We start from the raw sequence: 15,685 nt of genomic DNA, 5'->3' as shown, positions 1-15,685 counted from the left end.
GGCAGTGGAAACTCCTGCTCCAAGGTGTTTTCTTGCTGAATTAGACATGTGATCTATGGCGGGAGAGCCAGAGAGACGAGAGAAGATCCAGTGAGAATGGGTTCTAAAACTGCACCATCTAGTGGTCTTACCGCAGAGAGGCGAGTTAGAAGGAGGCCAAACCAGAGTTCCAGAAAGGAAGGGAGTAAGGAAAGTGGAGAAAGATACCAGAAGGAATATTTAGCAAGTGGAGAATTTGTATTTGATGGTGTTGGCCAGTGGGGCCCAGGTTTTGACATTTGGCCCTCCCCCTTTGCAATCAACCTTAAGAATGCACCTCAGAGTCAGTAGGCTGTCTACTTTCAGGAGTAGGCCAGTACAGAGGTGGTGATTGATGAGACATATTTGACCTTGCAAAGCCTGAAATCACTGAGGCAGGCCAAGGGTTGGTAGTGTGATGCCAGATATTCCTTTAGTAAGGATTCAACTGCATTAAACAATTAAAAATGAGACTTAAAATCCAAATTCAAATACTTGTGATCAAAGTGTGACAGGGAGAGTGGATACACTTGACACCATACTTAGGAATGGAAAAGGGAATCTAAGCACACTACTCTGAAGTAAAGTCATTTATGTAACAGTGCCTTGAATATAACAGGTGCTCAAGAAGTGCTTGTTGAATGTAACTTTATGAATTATCTACCTTATTTATTTAAAAGTGCATGACACAATTGGATACTGTGTTTAGAGTAAAATAGCTCTTGGGCTATGGCTTGTAGCTTCAAAGTGTTATTGGTTTTGGAGATTTATTCTTTCATTTTATAACTTAAATGTAATAATCGTAGAAATATAAAAAAGAAAGCATAAAGAAAAAAATTCCCAAACACTCAAGAGATAACCTTTCTTGACATTTTGATGTGTATCCTTCTGGAAATATCCCCATGCAAATCTTTGTGTCTATATCTATAGGTATGTATATATTTTACAAAATGATGATTTATTAATTTGAGATCTTTATTCTTTTTAACGTAGCTGTTTTGTAGTTACAAATTTCCCTCTGAGCTGATCCTTTTGCTGCATCTCTCAAGTTTTTGGTGTTATGTTTTCATTCATCTGAAGATATTTTCTCATTTTCTCTGTGATTTTTTTTCTTTGATACATTGGTTGTTTAAAAGTATGTTGTTTAATTTCCAAATATGTATGAATTTTCCAGTTTTCCTTCTCTTATTGATTTCTAGCTTCATTCTGCTGTGTTCAGAGAAGATACATTGTATGGTTTCAGTCTTTTAAAATACATTAAGGCTTGTTTTGTGGCCTAACATATGGTTTATCCTGGAGAATATTCCATGGAAAGAATGTGTATTTGCTGTTGTTGGGTGGAATGTTCTTCATAGGTGTTAGGTCTAATTGGTTGATAGTGTTGTTCAAGTCCTATATTTTCTTACTGCTCTTCTGTCTAGTGTTCTACTCATTACTGAAAGTCGGAAACACAAAAATCAGCCAGGTGTGGTAGTATGCACCTGTGGTCCCAGCTACTGGTGGGCTGAGGTGGGAGGATTGCCTGAGACCAGGAGGTTGAGGCTGTCTGAGCCGTGATTGTGCCACTGCACTTCAGCCTGGGCAGCAGAGTGACACCCTATTTCACGAAAAAAAAGTGGGGTATTAAAATCTCCAACTATTATTGTAGAACTGTCTGCCTTTCCCTTCAAATTTGTCAATGCTTGCTTCACAAAATTTGAGCTTGTTGTGTTCTACAAATAATTATTTTCTATAAATAAATATTATAAACAAGAAGAAATAAAGTCTTCTTGTTTAATTGATACTTTTATCAATATATAATGCACTTCTTCATCCCTCATAACAGTTTTTGACTTAAAGTCTATTTTGTCTGATACTAGTATAGCACCTCTAGCGCTCTTTTGGTTATTATTTGCATGGAATATCTTTTCCCATAGTTGTATTTTCAACTTATTAATGTCTTTGAAACTAAAAAGAATCTCACACTAAGTAGTCGGATCACATTTTTCAAAATCTATTCTGCCAATCTTTGTCTTTTGTTGGAAAGCTTAATCCATCTACATTTAAAGTAATTACTGCTATGGAAGGACTTCTGTCATTTTGCTATTTATTTTTATATGTTATATCTTTTTTGTTCCTCGGTTCTTCCATTACTACCATCCTTTGTGTTGAGTTGATTTTTTTAATAGTGTATCATACTGATTCCTTTCTCATTCCTTTTCTGTGTATACATTTTTAGTTATTGTCTTAGTGGTTACTTAGGGATTACAATTAGCCTCCTAAACTTATAACAGCCTATTTTGAATTAAAACCATCCTAGCTTCAATGGTATACAAAACCCTGCTCTTATATAATACATGTCTGTCTCTTTTTTTGTGTGTTATTGTTGTCACAAATAGCATCTTTATACAGCGTGGGCCTATTAACGTAGGTTTATTGTAATTATTTTGTACATCCATCATTTGAATCATACATAAAAAGAGGTTCAAACCAAACATATGATGCTGGCTATTAAATCACCTATATAGATACCAAAACCAGTATTTTTTTTTTATTTCTTCATATGACTTCAAGTTATTGTATCTTTCATTTCTACTTGAGGATATCCTTTTGGAATTTCTCGTATGGCAGGCCTACTCTAGATGAACTCCTTAGGATTTGTTTATCTGGGAATGTCTTAATTTCTTCTTTATTTCTGAAAGGTAGTTTGCTGAATGTAGAATTTCTGGTCGATGGTATTTTTTTCAACTGTAAGTATGTTGTCTCACTGCTTTCTCACTTCCATAAATTCTGCTGAGAAATTGGCTGTTCATCTTCAGTATCTTTATATGTGAGGAATCACTTCTCTTTTGCTGCTTTCAAGATTTCCTCTTTCAAAATATCTTTCTCTTTTGAAAGTTTTACTGTCATGTATCAGTGTGGATCTTTTTATGTTATTCTTTTGGAGTTTGTTGAGCTTCCTGAATGTGTACATTAATTTCTTTTATCAAATTTGTAACATTTTCAGCCATTACTTCTTTAAATATTTTTTCTTTCCCTTTCTCTCTCTCCTCTTTTTCTGGAGCTCCCACCATGCATAAGTGGTACACTTAAGGGTGTCTTATAGGTCTCTGAGGCTCTATAAATTTTTCTTCATTCTTCTTCCTTTTCTTCAGGCTGAACAATTTCAGTTGACCTGTCTTCCCCTAGCTCTTTGAACATTTTTAAGACAGTTGATTTAAAGTTTTGGTCCAGTATCTGTGCTTCCTTAGTAGCAGTTTATTTTAATTTCTCCTAGCCATAGTTTCTTGTTTCTTTGCATACTTCATAATAAAAAACCAAAAGGTAAAGTCTGGACAGTTTGTATATTACATGCATCATTCCCTGGGCATGCATGTGCTTTTCTGGATGTCCAATACATGCAGAAACTTTTTGATAAACTAATTATTCAAATAATCTCTCTCCCCAGCTTTTCCTCCCAAGTTTTCAGTATGTCCATTACTTAACCATGATTTTAGTCTTTTTACCCAGATGCCAGCAGGTTGCGTTTCAATGTTTTTGAGGAATGCTCTCTTTGTAGCCAGTTTTCCATCCTGACAGAGTTTCATTGATGGATACTTAGGTTGTTTCCATATCTTGGCTCTTTATTCACAATAATACTGCAATAAACACGGTAGCACAGTAGTTTTGATATTTAAGCCTTTCTGAGAATATGCCCATATGTATTAGACAATGTATATCTATATTAGATATATATAGATATTAGAAATACATATTAGATATTTTATCTAATGTATCTAATATATTAGATAATATAATCTATATTGTAATGTCCCTTTTTTCATTACTTAGTCATTTGAGTCTTTTTTAAATGTGGTCAACCTAGTTAAAAGCGTATCAATTTTGTTGATATTTTGAAAAAAACCACCTTTAAATTATTTTTCTGTGATTTTTATATTCTCATTTTATATTCTCCATTATATTAATGTCTCTCTAATCTTTATTATTTCATTCCTTCTGTTTGGTGTGGGTATAGTTTGTTCTTTTTTATAGTTTTTTAAGGTGGAAAATTAGGTTATTGATTTGGGACCTTTGCTGTTTTGAAAATATAAGCCTCTATAGCAACAAATTTTCCTCTAAGCATTGCTTTTCTGTATCCCATAAGTTTTAGTATGTTGTGTTTTCATTTGGATTTATACTTTTATGCTTTAGAAAATACTTTGAAAGTATTTTCTAATTTCTTTTGTGATTTCTTCTTTAATCCATTGGCTAGTTAGGAATGTGTTGTTTAATTTCCACATATTTCTAATTTTTCTAAATTTTTTTCTGTTGATTTATCTTTTAATTTCATTGTGATTGCAGAATATATTTTGTATGGTTTTTTTTTTTTTTTGTTTGTTTGTTTTTAATGAGACAGAGTCTCCTGTGGCCCAGGCTGGAGTGCAATGGCATGGTCTCAGCTCACTGCAACCTCTGCCTCCTGGGTCAAGCGATTTTCCTGCCTCAGCCTCCTGAGTAGCTAGGATTACAGGCATGTGCCACCATGCCTGTCTAATTTTTGTATTTTTAGTAGAGACTGGTTTTCGCCATGTTGACCAGGCTGGTCTCGAACTCCTGACCTCAGGTAATCCACTCTCGGCCTCTCAAAGTGCTGAGATTACAAGCATGAGCCACTGTGTTTGGCCTTGTATGATTTTAATCTTTTAAAATTTACTGAGGCTTGTTTTATGGTATAACATATGGTTTATCTTGGAGAATGTTCATGTGCACTTAAAAGAATGTATATTCTGCTGGGTTAGGTGGAATGTTCTCTAGAAGTCTGTTAGGTCTAGTTGGTTTATAGTGTTAGTTAAGTCTTCTCTTTCTTTGTTGATCTTCTTCTTAGTTGTTCATTCTATTATTTTTTTGTTGATCTTCTTCTTAGCTGTTCATTCTATTATTCAAAGTGGAGTATTGACATCTCCATCTATATTCTTGAATTATCCATGTCTCACTTCAATTCTGTAAGTTTTTGCTTTATATATTTTTGGAGTTCTGTTGTTAGGGCCATATGTGTTTATAATCATTATGTATTCCTGATAGATTGACCTTCTTATCATTATAAAATGTACTTTTTCTAGTAACAATTTTTGTCCTAAAATCTATTTTGGGTTGTAGTAGTATAGCCACTCCAGCTGTCTTTGATTACTTCATGCATGGCATATTTTAAAAAACCTTTTTACTTTCAACCTATTTGTATCTTTTGATCTAAAGTTTGTCTCTTGTAGACAGTACAGACGTAGTGGTATAGTTGGATTTTTTTTTGGGGGGGGAGGGTCCATTCTGACTATCTCTGCCTTTTGATTTATAAGTAGGATATACATGTTTTGTTTATTTTATATATGTCATATATTTTTTGTTCCTCAAGTCCTTCTTTCATTGTGTTAAATAGATATTTCCTAGTGTACCTTTTAAATTCAATTGCTGTTTATTTTACTGTTTCTGGAGTTATTTTCTTACCGATTTATCTGGGTATTACAGTTAGTTTAATCTTAGCTTAAAATAATCTTGTTTGGATTTATGCTAACATAACTTCAGCATTATATAAAAACTTCGCTCCAGTATATCTATGTTCCCTTCACCATTCTTTGTATTATTATTTTCATACAAATTATACCTTTACAGAATATAAACCCATTCACACAGCTATTATAATTGACTTATGCTGTTATCTTTTAAAACAGGTAGGAGAAGGAAAGAGTTACATAGAGAAGTGTGTTTATAACGTCTTTTATAATATTATATTAGTCCATTTTTCACACTACTAATAAAGACATACCCAAGACTGGGCAGTTTACAAAATAAAGAGATTTAATGGACTTAGAGTTGTGGCTGGGGAGGTCTCACACTCATGGCAGAAGGCAAGGAAGAGCAAGTCCTGTCTTACATGGATGGCAGCAAGCAAAAAGAGAGAGCTTGTGCAGGGAAACTCCTGTTTTTGTTTTCTGTTTTTTTTTTTTTTTTTGAGACGGAGTCTCGCTCTGTCACCCAGGCTGGAGTGCAGTGGCCGGATCTCAGCTCACTGCAAGCTCCGCCTCCCGGGTTCACGCCATTCTCCGGCCTCAGCCTCCCAAGTAGCTGGGACTACAGGCGCCCGTCACCTCGCCCGGCTAGTTTTTTTTGTATTTAATAGAGACGGGGTTTCACCGTGTTAGCCAGGATGGTCTCGATCTCCTGACCTCGTGATCCGCCCGTCTCGGCCTCCCAAAGTGCTGGGATTACAGGCTTGAGCCACCGCGCCTGGCCGGAAACTCCTGTTTTTAAAACCATCAGATCTCATGAGACTTATTCATGAGAACAGCATGGAAAGGATCCGCCCCCTTGATTCAATTATCTCCCACCAGGTCTCTCCTGCAACATGTGGGAATTATGGGAGCTACAAGAAGAGATTTGGGTGGGGACACAGCCAAACCACATCAAATATCTAAGTACTTACCTTTACTAGTGCTCTTTATTTCTTTACATAGATTTGAATTACCATCAAGTATGCTTTCATTTTGGCCTGAAGGACTCATTTTAGTATTTTATATGGCAGGATGATTTGATAGTGATTATGTCAGTTTTTATTTTCTGGAAATGTATAACCTATTTTTTCATTTTTATTTATATATGTGTTTTGATTACATAGTAGGTGTATTTATCTATGGGTTAAATGAGATATTTTGATACAAGTATGCAATGTGTAATAATCAGATCAGGGTAAATGGGGTATTGGGGTATCTATCACCTCAAGCATTTATCCTTGTGTCTTAAACAATCCAATTACACTCTTTTATTTTAAAATGTAGAATTAATTTTTTTACTATTCTAACCCTGTTGTGCTAGCAAGTACTAGGTCTTATTAATTCCTTCCGTGCTTTTGTTCTCCTTAACCATCCCCACTTTCCCCCAATTCCTCACTATACTTCCCAGCCTCTGTTAACCATCCTTCTACTCTCTATCTCCATGAGTTCAATTGTTTTTATTTCTAGCTCCCACAAATAAGCGAGAACATGTGAAATTTGTCTTTCTGTGCCTGGTTTATTTCACTTAACATTATGATCTCCAGTTCCATCCAGGTTGTTGCAAATGACAGGATCCCATTTTTTTTTCTTGAGACAGAGTCTTGCTGTGTTGCCCAGGCTGGAGTGCAGTGGCACAATCTCAGCTCACTGTAACCTCCGCCTCCTAGGTTCAAACGATTCTTGGGCCTCAGCCTCCCACATAGATGGGATTACAGGCATGTGCCACTATGCCTAGATAATTTTTGTATTTTTAGTAGAGATGGGATTTTACCATGTTGGCCAGGCTGGTCTCGAACTCCAGAACTCAAGTGAGCTGCCTGCTTTGGCCTCCCAAAGTGTTAGGATTACAGGCATGAACCACTGCACCTGGCCCGATTCTTTTTTTATGGCCGAGTACTACTCCGTTGTATATATATATATCACATTTTAAAAAATCCATTAATCTGTTGATGGACACTCAGGTTGCTTCCAAATATTGGCTATTGTGAATACTGCAGCAATAAACATGGGAGTGAAGATATCTCTTTGGTATACTGATTTCCTTCCTTTTGGGTGTATACCCAACAATGGGATTGTAGATCATATGGTAGCTCAATTTTTAGTTTTTTTCTTGTTGAGGAACATCCAAACTTTTCTCCATAGTGAAAATAATTTACATTCTCACCAACAGTCTACAAGGGTTCCCTTTTATTCACATCCTCACCAGCATTCAATGTTGCCTGTCTTATGGATAAAAACTGTTTTAAATGGGGTGAGATGTCATCTCATTGTAGTTTTGATGTGCATTTCTCTGATGATCAATGATGTCGTGTACCTTTTCATATGCCTGTTTGTCATTTGTATGTCTTCTTTTGAGAAATGTGTATTCGAGTCTTTTGTCCCTTTTTAATTGGATTATCAGATTTTTTCCAAGAGAGTTGTTTGAGTGCCTTATATATTCTGGTTATTAATCCCTTGTCAGATGGGTAGTTTGAAAATATTTTCTCTCATTTTATGGGTTGTCTCTTCACTTCATTGTTTCTTTTGCTGTGCAAAAGCTTTTTAACTTGATGTTATCCCATTTGTCCATTTTTGCTTTGGTTTCCTGTGCCTGTGGGGTATTACTTAAGAACTCTGCTCAGTCCAATGTAGTGGAGAGTTTCCCCAAAGTTTTCTTTTAGTAGTTTCATAGTTTGCAGTCTTAGATTTGTCTTCAATTAATTTTGATTTGATTTTTTTTATATGGTGAGAGATAGGAGTCAAGTTTCATTCTCCTGCATATGGATATCCAATTTTCCCTGCATCATTTATTGAAGAGATTGTCCTTTCCCCAATGTATGTTCTTGGAAACTTTGTCAAAAATGAATTCATTGTAGATGTATAGATTTACTTCTGGATTTTCTATTCTGTTCCTCTGGTCTATGTGTCTGTTTTTATGCCAGTATCATGCCCTCTTTATTATTATTACAGATCTGTAGTATAATTTGAAGACAGGTAATGTGATTCCTCCACTTTTCTTTTTGCTTAGGATAGCTTTGGCTATTCTGGGTCTTTTGTTGTTCCATATAATTTTAGGATTTTTTTTTTATTTCTGTGAAGAAAATCATTGGTATTTTGATAGGGATTGCATTACATCTATAGATTGCTTTGGGTAGTATGGACATTTAAAAAATAATGATTCTTTTAATCCATGAACATGGAATATCTTTCCATTTTTTGGTGTCCTCCTCAATTTCTTTCATCAGTGTTTTATAGCTTTTGTTATAGAGATCTTTCACTTTAGTTAATTCCTAGATATTTAATTTTATTTTTAGTTATTGTAAATGGCATTACTTTCTTGATTTCTTTTTCGGATTGCTTGCTGTTGGCATATAGAAATGCTACTGACTTTTGTATGTTGATTTTGTATTTTGCACCTTTACTAAATTTCTTTATCAGTTCTAATAGTTTTTTTTTTGGAGTCCCGAGGTTTTTCCAGATACAAGATTATATCTGCATCTGCAGACAAATATCTGAAGTTTCTTTGTTGATTTTCTGTTTGGAAGATCTGTCCAGTGCTGAAAGTGGGGTGTTGAAATCTTCAGCTATTAATGTACTGGGATTTATTTCCCTCTTTACCTCTAATAATATATATGTGAGTGCTCCCATGTTAGATGCATATGTATTTATGATTGTTAGATACTCTTGCTGAATTTATCCCTTTATCTTTATATAGTGACTTTCTTTGTCTCTTTTTGTAGTATTTGTCTTGAAACCTATTTTGTCTGATATAAATATAGCTACTCCTGCTCTTTGTTTGATTTTCATGGACATGGAATATCCTTTTCCATCCCTTTATTTTCAGTCTATGTGTGCCTTTATAGGTGAAGTGTGTTTCTTATTGGCAACAGATCATTGGGTCATGTTTATCTTTTTATTCATTCAGCCACTGTATGTCTTTTTTTATTGAGAAGTTAAATCTCTTTACATTCAACATTATTATTGATGAGTAAGGACTTATTCCTGCCATTTTGTTATTTATTTTCTGGTTGTTTTGTAGTCTTCTCTTCCTTCTTTCTTTCCTTTTGTCTTCTTTTTTTTCTTTTTAATTATTATACTTTAAGTACTAGGGTACATGTGCACAACGTGCAGGTTTGTTACATAGGTATACATGTTCCATGTTGGTTCACTGCACCCATCAACTCGTCATTTACATTATATATTTGTCCTAATGCTATCCCTACCCCAGCCCCCAAGCCCATGACAGGTGCCGGTGTGTGATGTTCCCTGCCCTGTGTCCCGTGTTCTTATTGTTCAGTTCCTACCTATGAGTGAGAACATGTGGTGTTTGGTTTTCTGTCCTTGTGATAGTTTGCTGAGAATGATGGTTTCCAGCTTCATCCACTTCCCTGCAAAGGACATGAACTCATCCTTCTTTATGGCTGCATAGTATTCCATGGTGTATATGTGCCAAATTTTCTTAATCTAGTCTATTATTGATAGACATTTGGGTTGGTTCCAAGTCTTTGCTATTGTGAATAGTGCTGCAACAAACGTACGTGTGTATGTGCTTTCATAGTAGCATGATTTATAATCCTTTGGGTCTATATCCAGTAATGGGATCACTGGGTCAAACGGTATTTCTAGTTCTAGATCCCTGAGTAATCGCTGCACTATCTTCCACGATGATTGAACTAATTTACACTCCCACCAACAGTATAAAAATGTTCCTATTTCTCCACATCCTCTCCAGCATCTGTTGTTTCCTGACTTTTTAATGATTGCCGTTCTAACCTGCGTGAGATGGTATCTCATTGTGGTTTTGATTTGCATTTCTCTCGTGACCAGTGGGTGATGAGCATTTTTTCATGTGTCTGTTGACTGCATAAATGTCTTCTTTTGCGAAGTGTCTGTTCATATCATTTGCCCACTTTTTGATGGGGTTGTTTGTTTGTTTCTTGTAAATTTGTTTGAGTTCTTTGTAGATTCTGGATATTAGCCCTTTGTCAGATGGGTAGATTGCAAAAATTTTCTCCCATTCTGTAGGTTGCCTGTTCACTCTGATGGTAGTTTCTTCTGCTGTGCAGAAGTTCTTTAGTTTAATTAGATCCCACTTGTCTATTTTGGCTTTGGTTGCCATTGCTTTTGGTGTTTTAGTCATGAAGTCCTTGCCCACGCCTATGTCCTGAATGGACATTAGGTATTCCCTAGGTTTTCTTCTAGGGATTTTATGCTTTTAGATCTTATATTTGAGTCTTTAATCCATCTTGAATTAATTTTTCTATAAGGTTTAAGGAAGGGATCCAGTTTCAGCTTTCTATGTATGGTTAGCCAGTTTTCCCAGCACCATTTATTAAATAGGGAATCCTTTCCCCATTTCTTGTTTTTGTCAGGTTTGTCAAAGATGGTTGTAGATGTGTGGTATTATTTCTGAGACTTCTGTTCTGTTCCATTGGTCTATATGTTTTGGTACCAGTACCATGCTGCTTTGGTTACTGTAGCCTTATAGTATAGTTTAAAGTCAGGTAGTGTGATGCCTCCAGCTTTGTTCTTTTGGCTTAGGATTGTCTTGGCTATGTGGGCTCTTTTTTGGTTCCATATGGACTTTAAAGTAGTTTTTTCCAATTCTGTGAAGAAAGTCATTTTGCTCGATGGGGATGGCATTAAATCTATAAATTACCTTGGGCAGTATGGCCGTTTTCATTATATTGATTCTTCCTATCCATGAGCATGGAATGTTCTTCCATTTGTTTGTGTTCTCTTTTATTTCCTTGAAGTTCTCCTTGAAGAGGTCCTTCACATCCCTTTGAAGATGGATTCCTAGGTATTTTATTCTATTTGAAGCAATTGTGAATGGGAGTTCACTCATGATTTGGCTCTCTGTTTGTCTGTTATTGGTGTATAGGAATGCTTGTGATTTTTGCACATTGATTTTGTATCCTGAGACTTTGCTGAAGTTGCTTATGAGCTTAAGGCGATTTTGGGCTGAGATGATGGGGTTTTCTAAATATATAATCATGTCATCTACAAACAGGGACACTTTGACTTCCTCTTTTCCTAATCGAATACCTTTTATTTCTTTATCTTGCCTGATTGTCCTGGCCAGAACTTCCAATACTATGTTGAATAGGAGTGGTGAGAGAGGGCATCCTTGTCTTGTGCCAGTTTTCAAAGGGAATGCTTCCAGTTTTTGCCCATTCAGTATGATATTGGCTATAGGTTTGTCATATACAGCTCTTATTATTTTGAGCTATGTTCAATCAATACTTAGTTTATTGAGAGTTTTTAGCATGAAGCACTGTTGAATTTTGTCAAAGGCCTTTTCTGCATCTGCTGAGATAATCATGTGGTTTTGGTTCTGTTTATGTGATGGATTACATTTACTGATTTGCATATGTTGAACCAGTCTTGCATCCCAGGAATGAAGCCAACTTGATCATGGTGGATAAGCTTTTTGATGTGCTGCTGGATTTGGTTTGCCAGTATTTTATTGAGGACTTTCGCATCAATGTTCATTAGGGATATTGGTCTAAAATTCTCTTTTTGTTGTTGTGTCTCTTCCAGGCTTCTGTATCAGGATAATGCTGGCCTCATAAAATGAGTTAGGGAGGATTCTCTCTTTTTCCACTTATTGGAATTGTTTCAGAAGGAATGGTACTAGCTCCTCTTTGTACTTCTGGTAGAATTTGGCTGTGAATCCATCTGGTCCTGTACTTTTTTTGGTTGGTAGGCTATTAGTTATTGCCTCAATTTCAGAACCTGTTAGTGGTCTATTCAGAGATTCACCTTCTTTCTGATTTATTCTTAGGAAGGTGTATGTGTTCAGGAATGTATCCATTTCTTCTAGATTTTCTAGTTTATTTGCATAGAGGTGTTTATAGTATTCTCTGAAGGTAGTTTATATTTCTGTGGGGTTGGTGGTGATATCTCCTTTATCATTTTTTATTGCATCTATTTGATTCTTCTCTCTTTTCTTCTTTATTGGTCTTGCTAGCATTCTATCAATTTTGTTGATCTTTTCAAAAAACCAGCTCCTGGATTCATTGATTTTTTGAAGGGTTTTTGTGTCTCTATCTCCTTCAGTTCTGCTTTGATCTTAGTTATTTCTTGTCTTCTGCTAGCTTTTGAATTTGTTTGCTCTTGCTTCTCTAGTTCTTTTAATTGTGATGTTATGGTGTCGATTTTAGATCTTTACTGCTTTCACTTGTGGGCATTTAATGCTATAAATTTCCCTCTACACACTGCTTTAAATGAGTTCCAGAGATTCTGGTACATTGTGTCTTTGTTCTCATTGGTTTCAAAGAACATCTTTATTTCTGCCTTCATTTCATTATTTACCCAGTAGCCATTCAGGAGAAGGTTCAGTTTCCATGTAGTTGTGTGGTTTTGAGTGAGTTTCTTAATCCTAAATTCTAATTTGATTGCACTGTGATCTGAGAGACGGTTTGTTGTGATTTTTGTTCTTTTACATTTGCTGAGGAGTGCTTTACTTCCAAGTAGGTGGTCAATTTTAGAATAAGTGTGATGTGGTGCTGAGAAGAATGTATATTCTGTTGATTTGGGGTGGAGAGTTCTGTAGATGTCTATTAGGTCCACTTGGTGCAAAGCTGAATTCAAGTCCTGGATAGCCTTGTTAATCTTCTGTCTCGTTGATCTGTCTAATATTGACAGTGGGTTGTTAAAGTTTCCTATTATTGTGTGGGAGTCTAAGTCTCTTTATAGGTCTCTAAGGACTTGCTTTATGAATCTGTGTGCTCCTGTTTTGGGTGCATATATATTTAGGATAGTTAGCTCTTTTTGTTGAATTGATTCCTTTAATATTATGCAATGGCCTTCTTCGTCTCTTTTCATCTTGGTTGGTTTAAAGTCTGTTTTATCAGAGACTAGGATTGCAACCTCTGCTTTTTTTTTTGCTTTCTGTTTGCTTGCTAGATCTTCCTCCATCCCTTTATTTTGAGCCTATATGTGTCTCTGCCTTTGAGATGGGTCTCCTGAATACAGCACACTGATGGGTCTTGACTGTTTGTCCAATTTGCCAGCCTGTGTCTTTTAATTGTGGCATTTAGCCCATTTACATTTAAGGTTAATATTGTTATATGTGAATTTGATCCTGTCATTATGATGCTAGCTGGTTACTTTTTCCATTAATTGATACAGTTTCTTTATAGCATTGATGGTCTTTGCAATTTGTCATGTTTTTGCAGTGACTGGTACCAGTCGTTCTTTTCCATATTTAGTGCTTCCTTCAGGAGCTCTTGTAAGGCAGGCCTGGTGAAGACAAAATCTGTCAGCATTTACTTGTCTGTAAAGGATTTTATTTCTCCTTCACCTATGAAGCTTAGTTTGGCTGCATATGAAATTCTGTGTTGAAAATTCTTTTCTTTAAGAATGTTGAATATTGGCCTCCATTCTCTTCTGGCCTGTAGGGTTTCTGCCAAGAGATCTGCTGTTGGTCTGATGGGCTTCCCTTTGTGGGTAACCTGATGTTTCTCTCTGGCTTCCCTTAACATTTTTTCCTTCATTTCAACCTTGGTGAATCCAACAATTATGTGTCTTGGGGTTGCTCTTCTCGAGGAATATCTTTCTGGTGTTCTCTGTATTTCCTGAATTTGAATGTTGGCCTGCCTTGCTAGGTTGGGGAAGTCCTCCTGGATAATATCCTGAAGAGTGTTTACCAACTTGGTTCCATTCTCCCTGTCACTTTCAGGTAACACCAATCAAATGTAGATTTGGTCTTTTCACATAGTCCCATATTTCTTGGATGCTTTGTTCTCTTCTTTTTACTCTTTTTTCTCTAATCTTGTCTTCTCACTTATTTCATTAATTTGATCTTCGATCACTGATATCCTTTCTTCCACTTGATCAAATTGGCTATTGAAGCTTGTGCACGCGTCATGAAGTTCTCATGCCATAGTTTTCAGCTCCATCAGGTCATTTAAGGTCTTCTCTCCACTGTTTATTCTAGTTAGCCATTCATCTAACCTTTTTTTCAAGGTTTTTAGCTTCCTTGGGATGGGTTAGAACATGCTCCTTTAGCTCAGAGAAGTTTGTTATTTACCGACCTTCTGAACCCTACTTCTGTCAGCTCATCAAAGCCATTCTCTGTCTAGCTTTGTTCTGTTGCTGGCAAGGAGCTGCAATCCTTTGGAGGAGAAGAGGTGCTCTGGTGTTTAGAATTTTCAGATTTTATGCTCTGATTTCTCCCCATCTTTGTGGTTTTATCTACTTTTGGTCTTTGATGTTGATGACCTACAGATGAGGTTTTGGTGAGGATTTTCTGTTGTTGTTGATATTTATTCTATTCATTTCTCTTTGTTCATTTTCCTTCTAGCAGTCAGATCCCTCAGCTGCAGGCCTGTTAGAGTTTGCTGGAGGTTGCCTGGGTATTATCAGTGTAGGCTGCAGAACAGCAAATATTGCAGAACAGCAAATATTGTGCCTGATCCTTCCCCTGGAAACTTCGTCCCAGAGGGGCACCTGCCTGTATGAGGTGTCTGTTGGCCTCTACTGGGAGGTGTCTCCCAGTTAGGCTACATGTGGGTCAGGTACCAACTTCAGGAGGCCGTCTGTCTGGAGAACCACTGCTCTCTTCAGAGCTGTCAGACAGGGATGTTCAAGTCTGCAGAAGTTGTCTGCTGCCTTTTGTTCAGTTATGCCCTGCCCACAGAGGTGGAGTCTGTAGAGGCAGTAGACCTTGCTGGGCTGCAGTGGGCTCCACCCACTTCAAGCTTCCTAGCCACTTTGTTTACCTAGTCAAGCCTCAGCAATGGCAGACACCTTTGCCCCCGCCAGGCTGCAGTCTTGCAGTTCGATCTCAGACTGCTGCACTAGCAGGGAGCAAGGCTCTGTGAACATGAAACCCACCAAACCAGGCACAGAAGAGAATCTCCTGGTCTGCTGGTTGCTAAGACCATGGGAAAGGTGCAGTATTTGGGTGAGAGTGTACCAGTTTTCCAGGTACAGTCTATCCATGGATTTCCTTGTCTAGAAAAGGGAAATCCCCCAACCCTTTGCACTTCCTGGGTGAGGTGATGCCCTGCCCTGCTTCAGCTCACCCTCCGTGGGTTGCACCCACTCTCCAACCAGTCCCAATGAGATGAACTAGGTATCTCAGTTGGAAATGCAGAAATCACCTGTCTTCTGCATCAGTTGTGCTGGGAGCTGCAGACCGGAGCCCTTCCTATTCAGCCATCTTGGAACAGAAACCA

General features: G+C 36.9%; 1 protein-coding gene across 1 annotated transcript in view; it reads left to right on the top strand.

Annotated features, from left to right (window-relative positions):
* The window catches only part of IGSF11 (immunoglobulin superfamily member 11), a 208,109-nt gene that overhangs the window by 790 nt on the left and 191,634 nt on the right, over nucleotides 1-15,685 (top strand). The gene's annotated exons all lie outside the window — the stretch shown is intronic.

The sequence above is a fragment of the Theropithecus gelada genome, chromosome 2 (genome assembly GCF_003255815.1).
Source record: "Theropithecus gelada isolate Dixy chromosome 2, Tgel_1.0, whole genome shotgun sequence".
Taxonomy (NCBI): domain Eukaryota; kingdom Metazoa; phylum Chordata; class Mammalia; order Primates; family Cercopithecidae; genus Theropithecus; species Theropithecus gelada.
The sequence above is the reverse complement of the archived record's forward strand: the minus strand, read 5'-3'. Positions and strand labels throughout refer to the sequence as shown.